Below are 18,061 nucleotides of genomic sequence, written 5' to 3' on the forward strand. Positions count from 1 at the left end.
TCACTTGTTTTGATTCCAGCGTATCAACTCTTTTGCCCAGTGTCTGCACATCAGAACGGAGCTCAGCTATTTCAGTAATAAGTGGGAGAAGGGCCTGAGACAGGGCCTCTTTCAGGAAGCCCTGGGTGATAACAGTAGAATCAGAGTCCACATTAGGAACGTCTTCATCAGAGTCAGGAGTGCAAGTCTCAAAAGTGCCACATTCCTCAGCCTGGGCCTTGTGTGCCGAGGCGGAGCGGTGCGAGTTTTGCTTTTTCAGGAATTTTTGCATGTCGGCCTGAGAGCTAGAATGCCTTTGTTGCGACTTAGAGTTCGGGGTTCTGTCCCTCCCTGTCTTGACCATATCTGTGCGTATTAGCTAATTGGGCATAAGACAGCGTCCATGTGAGAGAGTTCAAATAGACATGTCACTTGGAGCCAGTGTCACGAAAAAGAGAATGTAACATATGTACGTTGCGAGCACAACCTCTTCAACTTGGGAATATCATAGGAAGAAGTCCAGAAGAGGGTGGAAAAACGGGCAAACACTGAGGCTTTACAAGTGGAGGAGCCTCCCTGGTCTTAGTGTAGAGGCTCAACACTCCCCTGTCTAGCAAACAACAGAAACTTGGGTTAGATAAGGGTCACCAGTGAATTAATAAGTCCAGGTGAGCAAGTACAAGATAATGGGAAATAGCTGTTGCGTGTCGGTGGTGGAATTATGATGAGGCTTTTCTCCAGGTTGCCAGTAGGCCAGAACAAGCGAAGACAATAGGCAAAGGCAGGTGAGGTGTAGGTACAAGCAGATGGAAGGTGGGGGAAGGGAATGGAGGGACCCGGGCAGCAAGAGGAGCCTCCCTGGTCTATGTGTAGAGGCTCTACACTCCGCTACCCGGATACAGTGCGCCGATGGTCACAACTGTCTCTGCAAGATGGAGGGCAGGAGAGGAGGGACGGGGCCAGGGTACAAAGGAAAGACGGGATAATCAGAGCCTGTGTACTTAGCTGGAGAAAGCTGATCACGGCTCCGGTTCACACAGGTTGGTCGCAGCTTCCACGATGCCTGCAGGCAGGTGCCGTCCAGTCTCTCCCTCTGCTGCGGGAATGCAGTCTGTTCCAGCCGCCACGTCACTCGCCAGCCTCAGCCTCCCCAGCCGCGAGTCCTCTCCAGAGATACGCCACAGCAAGAGATACGAAATCCAGAGCGGGCAGGATGCGTCGGAACAGCAGGGTAGACGAGAAGGGTATCGATCGCCGGCTTCCGCTCAACTCCTAGTCCCGGGCCAGCGTCCCGCGCCCTCGGCGTAGGCCTCAAGATGGCGGGCGGCCTCAGCTATTAAGGTAGGCCGCAAGTCCCAGAATGGAGCAGCGACTCCAAAATGCAACAGGTAGCTCCACAACAGGTGCACGGAGACCGGGGGTAGTCCCTTGGAGCAAGGTCTTGAGTATTGTGGCTGTGTCGAGGCCGATGGAAAGGGATTTAGGCCAGCGATGGCGGAGCTCAGCAAGAGCACGTCTGTTCGCCTCGGCAGTTAAGCCACGCCCCCGTGGAAAAAAATTTTGAAGCAAAAAAATGTGCGGAGACTCGGAAGCTATCGCAACCGCTCTGCAGGAGCGGCCGCCATCTTTAAGACCCCACACACACACACACACACACCCGGTCCTCTATCCTTTACATGTCTTCAGAGCGCTCTGCGCCCCCCCGCCTCCCTAGACTAGTATTGTAGAGATGCAGGGAGTAGGCGGGCTTGGTGCGGCTGGAGAGTGTGGGCAGGGAGACGTGAGTGCATCACTCACGTCTCCCCTCCCAGTACCTGTCCACACTCTCCTAAGCCCTGCCTTCTCTATAATACTAGTGTGCGGAGGTGGGAGCGGGGCGCAAGGCGCTCTGAAGCCACATGAAGGACAGAGGACCGAACTAGCAGAGGGCAGCGGCAGCAGGTAAGTTGAGCGAAGTTCATGAGTAGATAGATATTACTGTAGATAGAAAAGTCAATGTACAGTAGTATCTGTATTTGAAGGAAAAAAGTGTGTCTTATAGTCCGAAAAATACGGTAAGTAATGACCTAATACTGCTATAATGGAGACCAGTGAAGAGGCCACTGTATAACCCATACAGTGTCCCTTTAACTGGTCCATCATTTACAAAAGCCACTTTACTGACCCTCCATTCTGTATGGGGACTAGTGATGGGGCCATTATATTGCGTGGGGGCAGTGATGGGGGTAATGTATAGAATGGTTGCCGGAAGCGGCTCTGTCCAAGCTGATGGGGCTGGGTGTTGGCCTCCTACTGATCAGGTATATAGATATTAGCCCTCATAAAATATAATGGCCCTGTCAGTAGTCCCCATACAGTACATTAGGATCCTACCAATAAGGTACTTTAAAAAAATTACGCCCAGATAACAGCTTTATTAAACACATATAATTGTCCCCATTGCATGAGGAGGACCAGTGAATTGGCCATAAAAAATTAGGCCCAAGCAACCTCTTTAAAGAGGTTGTCTATAAACTGGTGCAATCTCTGTGGTCGCTAGGGAGGTGTAAAATTAACTCACTTGACCCTAGCACCACCAGTGTCTGTTTGGTCTCATGGTACCTAATTGGTGTCAGCAGTCACATGAGGCACAAGACTCCCAGCAAGAAGGCGCTGACACGATACTGAATGGACACTGGTGGTGGACAATGGAGTGTCTGCCACATGGGTTGCTCCATCTTTCGAATATTGATGGCCTGTTCTAAGGATAGACAATCAATATTATATCTGCCTCGACCCTTGCAGATCAGCTTTTTTGAGGACAGTGCTGCTACAGTTAAAGTTAATTTTAGGAGCCTTTTCATACAGGGTGTAGTGGTGGGTTTAGTTAGTGCAGTTGTATACATCATATGGCGGGTGAGCAGCGTGGCTACTGAGATGTTATTACAAGTACTTGTAGCCGCACACTCTTGGTACAGCTGATCTGCTGGCTGTGGGCCGCTAGAATCAATAACACTGGTGGGTCCTAGAGATCCCATTCTGGCACTGTTACAAATCTATGCTTACCCTTTATTTACAAATACTATTTAGCTGTATGGAACGTTCACAGAAATTTCAGCAACAGGTCTGTTGTATATTCTAACTAGAGAATTATAGAAATGTAGGCGATGAAAAATTTGGCATGTATCACATGTAGAAATGGCCAGATTTCACTCTTTATATACTTAAGGGCAAAAATTGTGTCAAACTCCAGAAGGAATCCATGCCAGATTTTAACTTCCCTGCTATGCTTTAAAATCTCTGCTGCACACATTAAATCGGGTTTGATAGAACATCATTCCTTGTATCCTACTATAGTCTGTTGTGGATTTTCAGTGACACTTCTGTCCTGAAAAGTAAATAGGCTAAATATAAACATATCCTTACACCTACTGTATACTGAAACATAACAGTCATCTGTTTCCATACACTGCACAGTACATTTCCAGGCTGCTATAGTCTACAAATAGCACATCTGACTAAACGAAACATTGAAGAATGATCATCCATTTTAACTAATCATTGGAGAACATTGTTATAAAATGTAATATTTAGGCCAATTAATATGTTGAAGGTAACAGTAACACATTGTATCTATATTACATAGAAACAATAAATATTACTGATTGTTAGATGTAAATCATATTGTTACTACATGAAGATTATATATTTATGCTTTTTGTTGCGAAAATACACTTTCATATACAGTATGCTTTATAAGATATTCCTCAGCTTGCAGTAAAGCGTCCTGCTAGGATAACCCAAGAAATATTTTTCTTTCTCCTTGACTATATCACTATAGTATTAAATATTTGGTTCTACAATGAAATAGCATTTTGAATAGTATTTGAGCATTTTACCTTTAAATTGTGTGATTCTGTGTTGCTTTACAATCCAGTTTTCTTTTTATTAAAGTCTCGCTCTGCTTTCTAGTGATGCTATATACTCCAGCGTCAGATCATCACTGGGTCCTCCCACAGCAGAATCTATATATGCTTATTCTCCGCCACGTCACCTTCTTCATGTAATTACTGGTAAACATCTGCTCCACAGTTCAGAGACTCCATGGCCTGTAGATGTTGTATATGTAACTATATACATCATAACTATATGGCATGAACATTATTGACATTAATTAGAATTGTTTAACGAGTAAGAATATTACAGATTATTCAATTTACAAGAAAATGTTATATTAATAGTGGAATTGAAATTCCAATTGATCAAGAATATATATGTGTGTATATATATATATATATATATATATATATATACATACATATATATATATATATATATATATATATATATATATAGTTTCACAATTAACATTAGACATCATGGTAGCAGGAAGAATAATAGTGCATATACGTAAGAAGGAAAAACCAGGTAACTCAACCTCTACATGCCTGTATGGTGATACCATAGCTATCGCCTTCCTATGTTGCTATGCAACATATGTCTGTTTAAGAGCAGAAGTGATCTCTGTGGAATTAACGTCTAGAATTAACTATGACATATACGTATTAAAATTGTACAGTTCTTTATAACTTGTTTTATTCCTCAGTTACAATGACATGCTTACAGGGGTTCTATACGTCCTTTACATACTTAAATAATACTGCAAACCCACCAGAACATACACTGAAAATATGACATATATGCATGAGCAATTTTCAAGGAATCAGATATTCTAGATACCAAAACAGCAAATCTGACAGTTACATTTGACATAGCTTCTGGTTCTTTTTTCATTGCTTTATTAAAAAAATATACATATATAATTATCCCTTTCCCGCTACAGAGGTTTAAAATTTTAGTTTCTTTACTCTTCTCCTTCGTAACCCCATCATTTTTTTTTTTTTTTCCATTTAGAGAGACATATAAGGACTTGATGTTAGTGAAACAAATTGCTGGGCATGTCACTTTTATTCTATACTTCTATATATATATATAAGTATATTTCTATACTTTTATTTATGTTTTAACCCCAAGTGGGCGGGCACTGATTGCAGACATTAGCATCGATGACCTGACAGCTATGGCAGCTGCTCATCTTCAAAAACTGGTCTACTTTCTTTTCCTCAGGAAGTGACATCATGATCCTTGGTCATATGACAATGCCACAACTCCATCCCATTAAAATTGATACATAAAGAGACCACAAACCATATTAGGATTAGCTAAAAGAATGACAACATAGAAAAATAAAGATTGCAAAATAAAAATAAAGACATATTTCAATAAACTCCCATTAAAAGAACTAACAAACATATAAAATTTCACAAAATTCTCATTTTGCCACAAAGGACTGTGACATACACCTAAAAACAATTAGAACATAGACTATAAATATGTGGTATTGACTAGTAGACAATGAAATCAAATTGCACATATACACTAATGAATTGATAAAAAAATGTGCATTGTTTCAGCCAAAAACTGCCAGTAACCATGGGAACAAGTGTGGCTTAAAAGGTAAATTAAGGAACGGCCTGCTCTATATCGGTCTGATAAGATTCCTATTGGACAGAAGGACCACTGCAACTTATAAATCATATAGTCAAATGACCTTCCATCTGTTGATTATATCAAGGAGTCTTACCTTACAGGCGTTTTAATGATGGACTTCCTGTACGGGCTTGTAGTGTATCTTACAGCGCAAATGAGAAGGCGTTAGAACTCCGTGCAGGTTCTTAGAATCATTTTAATGAGTGCGGGAATTAGCATCCCGCCGCCCATGCGCTTTGTGTGCTGGTGCCTATTTGTCAGTGAGATAATATAAGGCCAATAATTGACTCTTAGTACCAAAACTAAGGTCAATCCTTGTATGGTTACATGTAGTTGCGGAGGATGAAAGAAACAATCTATTCTGTTCGGCTGAAAATTCAATCTGCGCATGGGACCAAAGCGCATGCGTATAGAGCAATGTTCTGGCTTCGGGAAACTCCGCTGATTCACGGACGCTCCCGAAGTTATGCGCATGCACAATAAGTATTTTATTCGCAGAGCTGTTTGCAGCTTGTCAGCAAACAGCAGATATGCCCTGAGTCTCTGAATGACATATATTGGTGGATAATTAGACCTTATATTTTAAGTCCGCAAATGGAACAATAAAATAGGTATGAAAATAAAATAAAAATAATAATAAATATACCGATCCATAGATAAAAAATTAAATGTATAGTTCATTGGATAAATAAATGAATATATATAAAGCTTTATAGCACAAAAAGAATATAGTGAGGATAGGAAATTACATAAATGTATATATGAGAAATACATCAATAAATACCAATACATAAATACATTAATTAGATAAAAATGCATATATACAAGAAAAAAATACATAAATACATATATCTGAAAAGACTGGATATAATGACTTAGTATAAAAACCGGTGAATACATACATAAATATTTCCATGAATATTTCCATGAATAGATATACCATTGGATAACAGAAATATATCAATAAAAAGAAGCACACATGGACAATCACATTAGAACACAAATTAATATACATCTTTGGATGGTGGACTAGTAGGTAATGTTAATAGGTTATTATCTGGTGTAAAACCATTCTCTAGGTGTTTTTTGACTAATGTTTGGAAGACTTAATGGGATATATCCTCGAGAGCTTCATTGAAGCCCTCTGGATGAAGGGTGTTGAATTTATATATCCAGAACATTTCCTTCTTTTTCAATGTCTCAAGCCTATTATCAGTGTTCACCGGGATTTGCTCCAATGGAGTTATAGTAAAGCCAGCAAAACTGCAATCATGTTTGAGCTTGGCGTGTCTAGACACACTATGTTTTTCAAAACCATTGCAGACATTCGATCTGTGTTTTTTTATTCTGTCTCTTAGGGACATGGTTGTACGTCGTTGTACGTATTGCATTCTACAAGGACATGTCAAAATGTAGATCACATAAGTAGAGGAGTCTGGATTTAATTGGGAACTTTTTGTTTGTAGTTGTACTTGTAATGGTGTTCTGATTGTGTGCCATGTTTTAGACAGCATTTACATCTTTGATGTCCACATCTGAAACTACCTGTAACTTTATTAGTAATAGGGATTTTAACTTTTTTCTTACTAAGATGTTTCAGTTTAATAGGTGCCACAATATTCTTCAATGTACGTGCTCTCCTAATGGTAATAGCTGTTTTTTTGGAGAGCGTTTTTCTTAAATGCTGATCATTTAAAAGGCTGTGCCAATGTCTCTCCAGGATCTCCCGAATAGAGCGATGGGCCACATTGAAAGCTGTAATAAAATTGTGTTTAAAATTACATACAGAGTCTTTGTCTGTTCTGGGGACTAGGTATTCTTTCTGAGTTAATTCCCCCATTTTAGATCGGGCTTCCCTGATAATGGAGTCAGGCTATTTCTTTTCTCTAAACCTTTTTACCATTGTTTTACTCTGGGCTTGGTAGTCTGATTCATTCGTGCAGTTCCGCCTTAGTCTTTTGAATTGCCCAAACGGGACGTTGTTTTTCCACTTATGGAAATGCAGGCTTCTATAATTTAGCAGACTATTGCTATCTACCTTTTTGAAGAATGTTTTGGTATGAATTCCCCCTTCATTCCCCATCAGTAGCAGGTCTAAGTATTCAATTTCTGTTTTATGGATTTTGCCGTTAGTTTTATCCCCCAGTCGTTCTCATTCAAATAGGTGGTGAATTCCTGAAATGATTCCACCGACCCTTCCCAGATGAATAATAAGTCGTCAATGTATCTTTTGTACAACGTAATATTATTTACCCAGGGATGTGGATTTAATATAAATGTGTCTTCATAGCGGCCCATAAAAAGATTGGCAAAGGACGGTGCAAATTTTGTTCCCATTGCTGTCCCTTTTATTTGAACGTATGTTTTTTGTTCAAAAGTGAATATGTTATGAATTAATATAAAGTCTATTCTTTCCAATAAAAATTATTTTTGTTTGGTCGGCATAGAGTTGTCTGCTATCAGATAGCTCTGAATTGCTTCTAGGCCTTTATCGTGTGCAATGTTGCTGTAAAGGGCTGTAACATCTAGGGTTGCCCAATGGAAGTCCTTCCCCCATTTTAATGGTAGAATCTCACTAAGTAAGGTTACTGAATCTTTCAGGTATGATGGTAAGGTTATAACATATTTTTGCAGTAGCAGATCTATGTAGTGAGATACATTTTTCGTTATTGAATTAAGCCCCGAAATAATTGGGTGACCAGGGGGGTTTGCCGAATCCTTGTGAATTTTTGGCAGATGACAGTACAGCGCTGCTGTTGGATTTTTTACTAATAAGTACTCCTTTTCATCTTTAGTTAGGATACCTTCATTGAAGGCCCTGAGTATAAGTTTGTATAATCCAGATGGTGTTTTGTTGTGGGGTCCTGAGTGATTTCCTTATAATAATTTGTATCGGAAAGAATTCTGGTGGCTTCGTATATATAGGCTTCACGGTTCTGGATAACAATACCCCCCCTCCTTATCTGCGATTCTAATGACAATGGAAGTATTATCCTTGAGGGTATTTAGTGCTTTTTTTTTTGACTGAGTGAGATTGGTTGGAACATCTCTTGTATTGTTTAACCATCTAAATTCGGAGGATACTAAAGAATAAAATGTTTCTATATTGGCTCCCTTATGGTGGAGTGGATAAAAGTTTGACCTTGGCTTCAAATGAGTGGTTAGGGGACCAGGCTGGTCCTGATTTGGTGCTTGTAAAGGGGGGGGGGGATTATGAGATATAGAGGATGGTACTAACGTTGGAGTTGAGGGGCCTGGCTGAGAAGCTTGAAAAGGATGGGGGAGAGTGACCAATGAGGCAGGTAATGCTGACTGTAAGGTCTGATTACCCTGACGATTCTCTGTGATTGAAAAATGTCTTGTCATGGTGAATTTTCTCACAAACCTGTTTAGATCGTTAAATAGGTCCAGATCATCTATTTTCTGTGTAGGACAGAAAGAAAGACCCTTCTTGAGTAGATTGATTTCCGCCTGGGTTAGCTGGTAGTCTGATAGATTAAAAATCCCTAGTTTCATTAAGTCTTGTTCCTTTTGTGGCTTGGACTGGTTAGGTCTAAGGCCTGAATTAATCTTCCTTCCTCCTCTGCATCCTCTCTTTTTCTTCCCCTTGAGGGGGTCGATAAACTGCTTGTTAATTTTCTCTTTGTCCCTATCGGAGTGTAAAAATCCGATATCCAAGTTATTCTTGTGTGTAGAGGGGCTTCTTGGACATGATAAGTGATGGGGGTGAGTACATGAGGAAGGGCTAAAAAATGCTCCTTTTTTGGTTGTGTGGGTTCCTCAATGGCTCTCATGATTTGTGATTCTGTTAGGGGTGTCCCATATAGGGAATCTTCAAATTCGCTATTGGGATAGTCCATGTCTGCTAAGACCGGACTGGTTGGAATTGAGATGTATGGACTTTTAGTGGTGTTCATGGTGGGAAACTTATGATCTTGTGGAATACTGGTGTTGGAAGAGATGATGTTTGAAAATGTGGTGGGTGGGAATTGGAGTTTCTTTGAAATGGTTTCTAGCTCCACTGGTCTGCTCAGTCCTTGATTAGTGGTGGCTGGTTTTAAATTTGTAATCGAGGAAGTCTCCTCCAAGGGTGCTCTAATCCAGGAAGGTAGATCTGGGGGAGGACCTCACACGGGCGTATCTCTAGCTGTGCCTGTGGTGAAATCCCCCTATGGTCTTGTTCACCATTAATATTGTTTCTGTCTAACGGCGTTTTAGACCTGGACACTGAATTATCAGTTTTGCCCTTAATGCTCATTTTTTAGAGCATTTTAGATCGAATTTCTGGGTTTTCTTTGCTATCTCTCTTTGACTGGGGGACTGGATTTTTTTTATTTTTTTTTGGGGGGGGGGGCTTCCAGGTTGACGTCATTGGATCTCAATCTAGATTAGCATACTGCTTGTCTATGTAAGGGAGTAAAAGTACTAAATTTAGTATTGGGTTTGGATTTTTTGTTGTTATTGGGTTCCTTGGTTCTAGGTATATTGCCCAGTGGATTCCTTTTATTGAGTATCCAAAATTTTACGTCACCCATAGCAAAGTCTCGTCTATCCCTGTTAAGTTCGCTGCTTTTGGCTTCTAAAATATTTCTTTCCACCTCTAAACTTCTGGAGCAGAGGACTCTGCTCATTTTTATAAACATCGGATGGGATTTGAATTTTTCTAGTTCCATCCATGCAGAATTGATCTGGGCATTTAGCTGGATGGCTAAATATAACCGTTTATGTGACGCTTTATCAGACCCATAGTACATTTTTGTAAATAGGAATCCCATTCAACTGGAAATTCCACATCATTCACAAAGGGTGAGGGGTTTTTAAACCTCAAACCCCTTGGTGCTATATTTTCATTCAAATAGATGAGTAGGAACTTGTGATCGAGACTGTGCCTGGATTCCTCTGCAAGTAAGTTCTCCAGTTTCCAGAAGCGATCATCAAGTTCCTCTCTTAATATATTAGGTACATCTGTTACAACAGTTGGTTCACTGGCGGCCTGTTTATCTTCTTCCAGAAGAGCTGGTACAGGTCTTGTATAATGTTCAATGAGATCTTCACGTTTAAACAATCTCTGATCGATAAAGTCCATATTTAGGAGAAGGGATTGGTTGCTACAAGGTACTATGTGGACGTCTTCAGGAGGAGATCAATTGACCCAGCTCCCTCTTATCAACTGACACACACAGTCTCTTGGTCAAGTGAAACCGCAAATGTAATCAAATAACACAATAAATAATGTACCGAGCAATCCTCTGCAGTCACTTTCTATAATACAAAGTTGTTGACAGCCTGAAAACTTGTAATACTGGAGACAATCAGCAGCAGTAAAGTCATCTGGCACCCCCTCGGGGAGAAACAAACGGGAAATAATGACCAGTGGATGGAAAGGACACTGCGCTACTCCAAAACATTGAATCAACATGCACTTTATTGAGGTTTCTTAAACACAACGCATTCGGACAGCGTTTCGGGGATTACCCCTTTTCAGGTGTACAACCAATACACACACGTATCCTATTGATACATAAAAAGACCACAAACCATATAAGGATTAGCTAAAAGAATAACAAGATAGAAAAATAAAGATTGTGAAATAAAAATAAAAAATAAAGACATATTTCAATAAACTCCCATTAAAAGAACTAACGTATAAAATTTCACAAAATTCTCGTTGTGCCACAAAGGACTGTGACATACACCTAAAAACAATTAGAACATAGACTATAAATATGTGGTATTGACTAGTAGACAATGAAATCAAATTGCACATACACACTAATGAATTGATAAAAAATGTGCATTGTTTCAGCCAAAAACACCTTAAGCAATGGTACCATTACAAGGCACTTTTTTCTGCACAAACGAAGGCCTCATACAGCTCTGTGAACAGTAAAATACAAAAGGTTACTGCTTTTTGGAAGACTGAGTAAAGCAGAAAAAAATAAAAATGACTGCAGTAGGAAGGGGTTAACGGTCATTGGCATGCAGTTGAAGCACTATGATCATACAACAGTTCTGCCTATGCCAAATCTATGGTTGGGTTGGTTGTGACTGGCTATAGTTATAAAATTGAGCCCACAGCCACAATGCAGATGTGAACAGAGCCTAAGTCTATAACAATATTAGCTGTACTTTATAGACACAACACTAGATGGCATGGCAGGTACATCAAAAAGGTAACAGTCTGCGCTAAACATGTCAATGGACATAAAGTATATAATGCAAAACAACAAATGCACAGTTTTACTAGGGCAATAAAATGTATAAGAAGAACTAACAGCTGGTAATATTGAACCAACAAAAACAAAAGTGAATGTGATCAAAAATACTAATTAGCCTAAATTACCAAATTTGTTATTGCAGTAGTTTTATAGGCAGAAGAAATATACATACACATACTTTATAAAATAATATCCACATTAACCTCTTCATTCTCAGCACCATACCATTATGCTGCACTGAGCCTATAGCTTATGCTTAGTATAGTAGAGTGCAGCTCTGTAGCTGACATAGTAGCAGTGCCTGCTTCTGGGTTCTGGATGTATTATACAGCATTTATTATTCCAAGAACATGTTCGCGTACCCTTCTCCAGAATTCCCTCGTTGTAAGACCTACATAAATAAGTCCGCATGAACATGTTGCAAAATATATCACACCGATAGATTGACAATTGAGATGTTTCCTAATTTCAAATGTGTGTTTTTTACTCGAATCCCAGAATACTGAAGATGTTTCTACATTGGCACAGGCCACACAGTGGCCACAAGGTCTACAACCCAATTTCGGGCCCTGACCAAATATGAAACTCTCCTTTCTCTCTTCCGAAAAGTGACTATGGACAAGAGTATCTCTAAGGTTCTTTGCTCTCTCATATGATATGCCCCTTTTAATATTCCTAGGCATGTATATACTGTAACTTTATTATAATATTTTAGATGATATGTCTTTCTGTTGCACAATAGTTATCTTGGGCTATGTTCAGATAGCGGTGGGTTACCGGCAGCGCTATATATGTCAGCAGTGTAGGTGGTGTTTATAAAGTTATTGTTGTTGCAGATTCTAGACATGCGCAGTAATAGGCATTATGTCCGATCTATCGGATATCATCACACCTACTTACAAAATATATATGCTGGTTGTAAGGCATTGCGTAGGCAAGATCTACGCATGCGCAATGATGGACATTATATCTACTATATCAATACAGCTAGAGCTTCCGTAGCGGGAGCGTTGCACATGCGCGGTGGCCTCTATTACGTCCATCTTGATAGGATGTTGTTTTTTCCCCTACGCACTTTGTGTAGCTTAGGCTTCCGTAGTGGGAGCATGGCGCATGCGCGGTGGCCTTCTCCGCGGCCATTCTGATATGACATCAGCCTTTCTCTTACGCAATAGTCATGTATTGGTGGCGATATGAACCTGTGGTGAGTTTACATAATTAATCTGTCAGTATTTAAGACGGCAGTATATGCTTGGTAGTTGTCCCCTGGCGAAGATGAAATGCGCGTCGGGCATTCCATTCTTGGTATGTATGGTGGCAATACTTTATTGATGCAATTTTTTTGGGATATTGTATGGATCTTGGGTCTAGTATACTGATGATGGTGGTAAGGTGTTCTCTACACCTAGTATAAAATGCTATACATATTTATATGAAACCTAAGACCATTCCTTCTCTATTTAATTGTATCATTGGCCATCCATTTCTTACCTACTGTGCTGGCAAGTTGGTACTTGTAGTCCTTTCTACCCCCATATCCAATGTTTGTATTTTGTAATTTTTTGTTTTCTATACGTATTATGTTGTTCTACTATTTTAGTAGTTATTAATAAAACTTATTACCGTATTTTCCGGACTATAAGGTGCACATAAAAACCTACGATTTCCTCAGAAATCGTAAGTGTGGCTTATAGTCCGATGCGCCTTGCATATGGATGGAAGCGGCGGCAAAGTCTGCGTGCCGCTTCCATACATACATAAAAGGCACCGTAAGGGTGCATTCACACTACGGAACGCCGGCGTGTATCACAGCCGTACACGCCGGCGTTACAGCAGGGCTGCCGGACACTTCCTATTCATTTCTATGGGAGCCGGCATGCGAGCGCTCCCCATAGAAATGAATGGACAGACACTTCCCATTCATTTCTATGGGAGCCGGCATGCGAGCGCTCCCCATAGAAATGAATGGAAAAAAGCAGTCCATTCATTTCTATGGGGAGCGCTCGCATGCCGGCTCCCATAGAAATGAATGGGAAGTGTCCGGCAGCCCTGCTGTCATGCCGGCGTGAAACAGAACCCTGAAACAGAACGTGAAACTTACCGAGCGGTGCAGGGTAGGCGGGCGGGCATTCAGGCCTCCTCTTCCTCCGATGTCATGACCACTTCCTCCGGCGCTCGCGAACTGATAATGGCCTGGGCGCATGCGCAATATCATAATGCTTCTACTACGGCTACTGCGCATGCGCCCAGGCCATTATCAGTTAGCGAGCGCCGGAGGAGGAGGACGGAACATCGGAGGAAGAGGAGGCCTGAATGCCCGCCCACCCTGCACTGCTCGGTAAGTTTCACATTCTGTTTCAGGGTTTTATTTTAAAACGGGGGGGTAGTTTAATATAACTTTTACGGTTGGGCTCTATCAGCATGATTTTGCTGATAGAGCCCCTTCTCGCCTGCCGAGCGCTTCCAATAGAAGCGGGGGGTTAAGCGGCCGCTGGCAAAGTCTGCCTGCCGCCGCTTTCAATAACATATAATGCGCACCGGACTGCGCCTTATAGTCCGGTGCGCCTTATATATGAACCGAGACGGACTATAAGGCGCTCATGGGCAATGCGCCTTATAGTCCAGTGCGCCTTATAGTCCGTAAAATACGGTATGTTTTACTATATTTTTGTGTGGTAGTCTTGTATTGTTGCCATGGTCTTATACCCACACATAGGTTGTTACTTTGGCCTCTTTTGTTTGTTATTATATGTACATACTGCAAGATAAAAAAAAAATAAACATGTAAAGTGTGGATAGGTTTTTTACCTGTGTCTCCCAAAGTTTTAAATCCAATATTTGAAAGCACCAGGTAAGCCAGATTGCAAAAAATAGAGAGAAAAAATAGAGAAAAAAATAGAGAGAAAACATTTGATATTAAAACTCTAATTAAAACCCCCTAAATTTTTTAACTTTACCACATCTTAAAAATCACAATCATTACTTTAATTCTAGTGTGCCATAAGACTCTTATCCTGTTTCTGAGTTCACACTTATGTTTTAAATGAGACTGTTCTAATAAAAGCAATAAAACGCAACTTTATAAATAATATTTAGAAAAACTTATTCAAATTATAACAAACATTTCAATTTTAATTTTAAAGCTAATCTATTGTGATGGGTGAATCTGATGATTAACAAGTTTCTTAATACCAGGCTCGAATTTACTCAAACAAAAGAAAAGGAAACCCTCAAATAATTATACACCAGATCATATGAAATTTAAATACATCTTTATTATACCAAATGCAATCATAAAGGTAAAAAGCCTTACCTCCTGAGGAAGCCGGTCGCATGGCGAAACGCGTCGAGGTGTCCTTGCCGGTTTTTTTGGGACTTGGGACTACATCCATTTGCCATAATGACCTCAGGTAATTTTCATCCTTTGATATGATTCTAGCTTGAATTATATATATATTGGGCTTCCTTGTTCATGAATGTATGATTTATGTTAAACTACTATATGGGTTTCTTATCTTTGGAAGCCATCCAGGTTATGATGTAATCTGATCGTTCTGATCATTTCTTGCTATTCAGGCTCTGCTAATACCATTGGTCTTATTACTTCTTGCAATGGAATATAATGTGATTTAATGTTGTGTAGGTTCTTGTTTTCACGGTTAAAATTAAAGTTTATGGTTATTTATATGCATATACCTGGATACTTAAGCCCTATGCATTAACTGTAATTTAAATATAGTCCTAAATCCCCTGTTTGTTACTGTGTTTTCAACTTTGGCTTAACCATCTGCCCAGCTGCTTTTTACCTTTATGATTGCATTTGGTATAATAAAGATGTATTTAAATTTCATATGATCTGGTGTATAATTATTTGAGGGTTTCCTTTTCTTTTGTGAGTGTTCTAATGGTTGGATCTAATTCCCTCAGTTATCTATATGGTCTGTGGATAATTGGTTCTTTTGTCGAATTTACTCAAAAACAGCCATATGTCACTGCGTTTGGTCACATGCAAACACTTTCTCTTTTTAGTTAGCAGCGTTGCCACAGCACTAAATTCACGTTCACAGGAATACGATGATGGGAATGCTATCAAAAATCGTTTGTAGCCATTTTTGAATTTGATTTTTATTTCCTTGCTCGTTGTCAGTTCTATAAGTTCTTCCAGCCCCCTAAACTGCTTCAACACCCCCCAAATTTCTCTGGGCCCTCTATGGGCCCCACAAGGGGTCGTTATCACCCACTTTGAGAAAGACTGCAATATATTGTCTCTAAGGAAGTTTAAAAGCAGAAAGACCAAATTAGAGGGTTCACTGACCTCTTGAAATGGCAAGGGCAAGGAAATGAAATGGAAAGGGCAAATTTAAAAACTATAATTTATGAATTCACTAGTATTATCTCACACTAACCTCATATTCTGGCTTTTCCTGTCTATCTTCTGTATGTGCCATAATGTTAAGCTTTATAGTCCCTGTTCATCATCTCAAAGTAACTTATTTGCACTCAGTTCTCACAAGGAATTACCTGCCTCGTGAAAAGCCAATGTAAGGCCAGCTCAATGACCATGTACTGTGGAATGTCTGCAGCAGAATATATTGGACTAGACATGCCTGAGTAAAAACCGGTTGCTTTCAGAAAATAGGAACACCTTTTCAGAATCTACAGGAGAAGTAGCTTATCTAGTAGGACAATCACATATGGCTCAGCATTGAGACCACCATGAAGTCATGTATCTCGCGCTTCTTCCAGACCCATTTGCATACATCAGAGCTCAGTCTATTGACTTTTGTCTCATTGTTCCAAATCACCCATTTCCAATCTTCTACTGTCCACTTTTCGCACTGAAGTCGATACTTCTTATGACGATATTGAAGTTGAGGCTTCTTCACCTTTTTTCAGGGCCACCATTCCAGACTTGTGCAAAGTGCGTTGCACAGTGCTTGCATGGACATCTGTGATCTCACTATTGAGAAGCATACATGCCACCTCCACTGCCAGAACTGATAGACCTTGTGACTTATTAACTCCAATATTTTGCCTGGACATCCACTTCTTGGCTTTTGAATAGATGTATGGACTTGATTTTGTATTCTTCTAAATGTCTTGGCACTCACATATTGCAGTTTAGCAATTTCCTTGGCCAAGAGACTGCTTTCGGATGGATGATGATGCTGTTTCTCTTTTCTTGGAAAATTTTCTTCATGCCTGATTCTCAATTTCAACCAGTGACCTTTCACGTGGGAATCAACCTAATAAGACACTGAGCTATTAGAGAATGCAAGAACAGGTTATAATTTGTATCATACAAGTAGAAAGATTTTTCCACCACCAGAAGCAAAACAGTAACAATGCAGTTACATGACAAGAATCTGTATAACTAATTACATCCTAAATAGTTGCAAGTGAAATGTATGTATGAGCAAAGATAATGGTCTATAAAATGATGGTAGTATCACGTTCAAAGCTGTAGTGGATGGTGAGATATGGAACCAGAAAGTCAAAAGTTCAAAACATTGTTACCCTTTTGCTTGTCAGAGTAAATGGGGAAACATTTTTTAAATAAGATATATTACAAAGTTTCTTTTGCTCACATGTACTATAAATTTATGAATATATTTTTTATTTTTATTTACAATACATTTCTGAAAGTTTTTTTTTAATAAAAATATTAAACTTTAAACCCTTCCCGCCATAAGCATTTTAAAATTTTTAGTTTTGATTCACCACCTTCCAAACCCCATAACTTTTTTGTTTTAGTTCAAAAAACCATAATGCGGTCTTAATGTCTGCAGTACAAATTGTACTTTGTAATGGTACCAATTAATAAGTGCTGGGAAGATGGAAAAAATTCTGAACAAGGCAGAATTGGGAAAAAATAAAACTGTGTTTGTACAACTTTGTGTTTTTTTTTTTTTTGTTTTTTTTTAAAAAAACATCATTTATTGTGCAGCCAAAATGACATGTCAGCTGTATTCTATGGGTCAGTATGATTTTTTTTTTATATTTTAATCCTTTTGGAGTCACCATATTCTGACACCAGTAACTTTTTTTTTTTTATGTAAAAAGGGTCTTTTTTTTGCAGGCTGGATGTCATTTTTAGTTATACTATTTGGGGAATGTCTGATGCTTTGATCGCTTTTTATACAAATTTTTATGGGAGACAAAATGGTAAAAAATACATAGCTACAATAGCGTGTGTTTCTGGGGGCTGAGCTACAATAGTGTGGCTACAATAGCATGTGCCACTACACAATGTACACAGTCATCTGCTTACAGGTCCATACTCTATGCAAATATCAGTTAATCAGTGAGGGTCCTGGGCTTCGGACCCCCAAAAT

This window comes from Leptodactylus fuscus, chromosome 4 (assembly GCF_031893055.1).
Source record: "Leptodactylus fuscus isolate aLepFus1 chromosome 4, aLepFus1.hap2, whole genome shotgun sequence".
Taxonomy (NCBI): Eukaryota; Metazoa; Chordata; class Amphibia; order Anura; family Leptodactylidae; genus Leptodactylus; species Leptodactylus fuscus.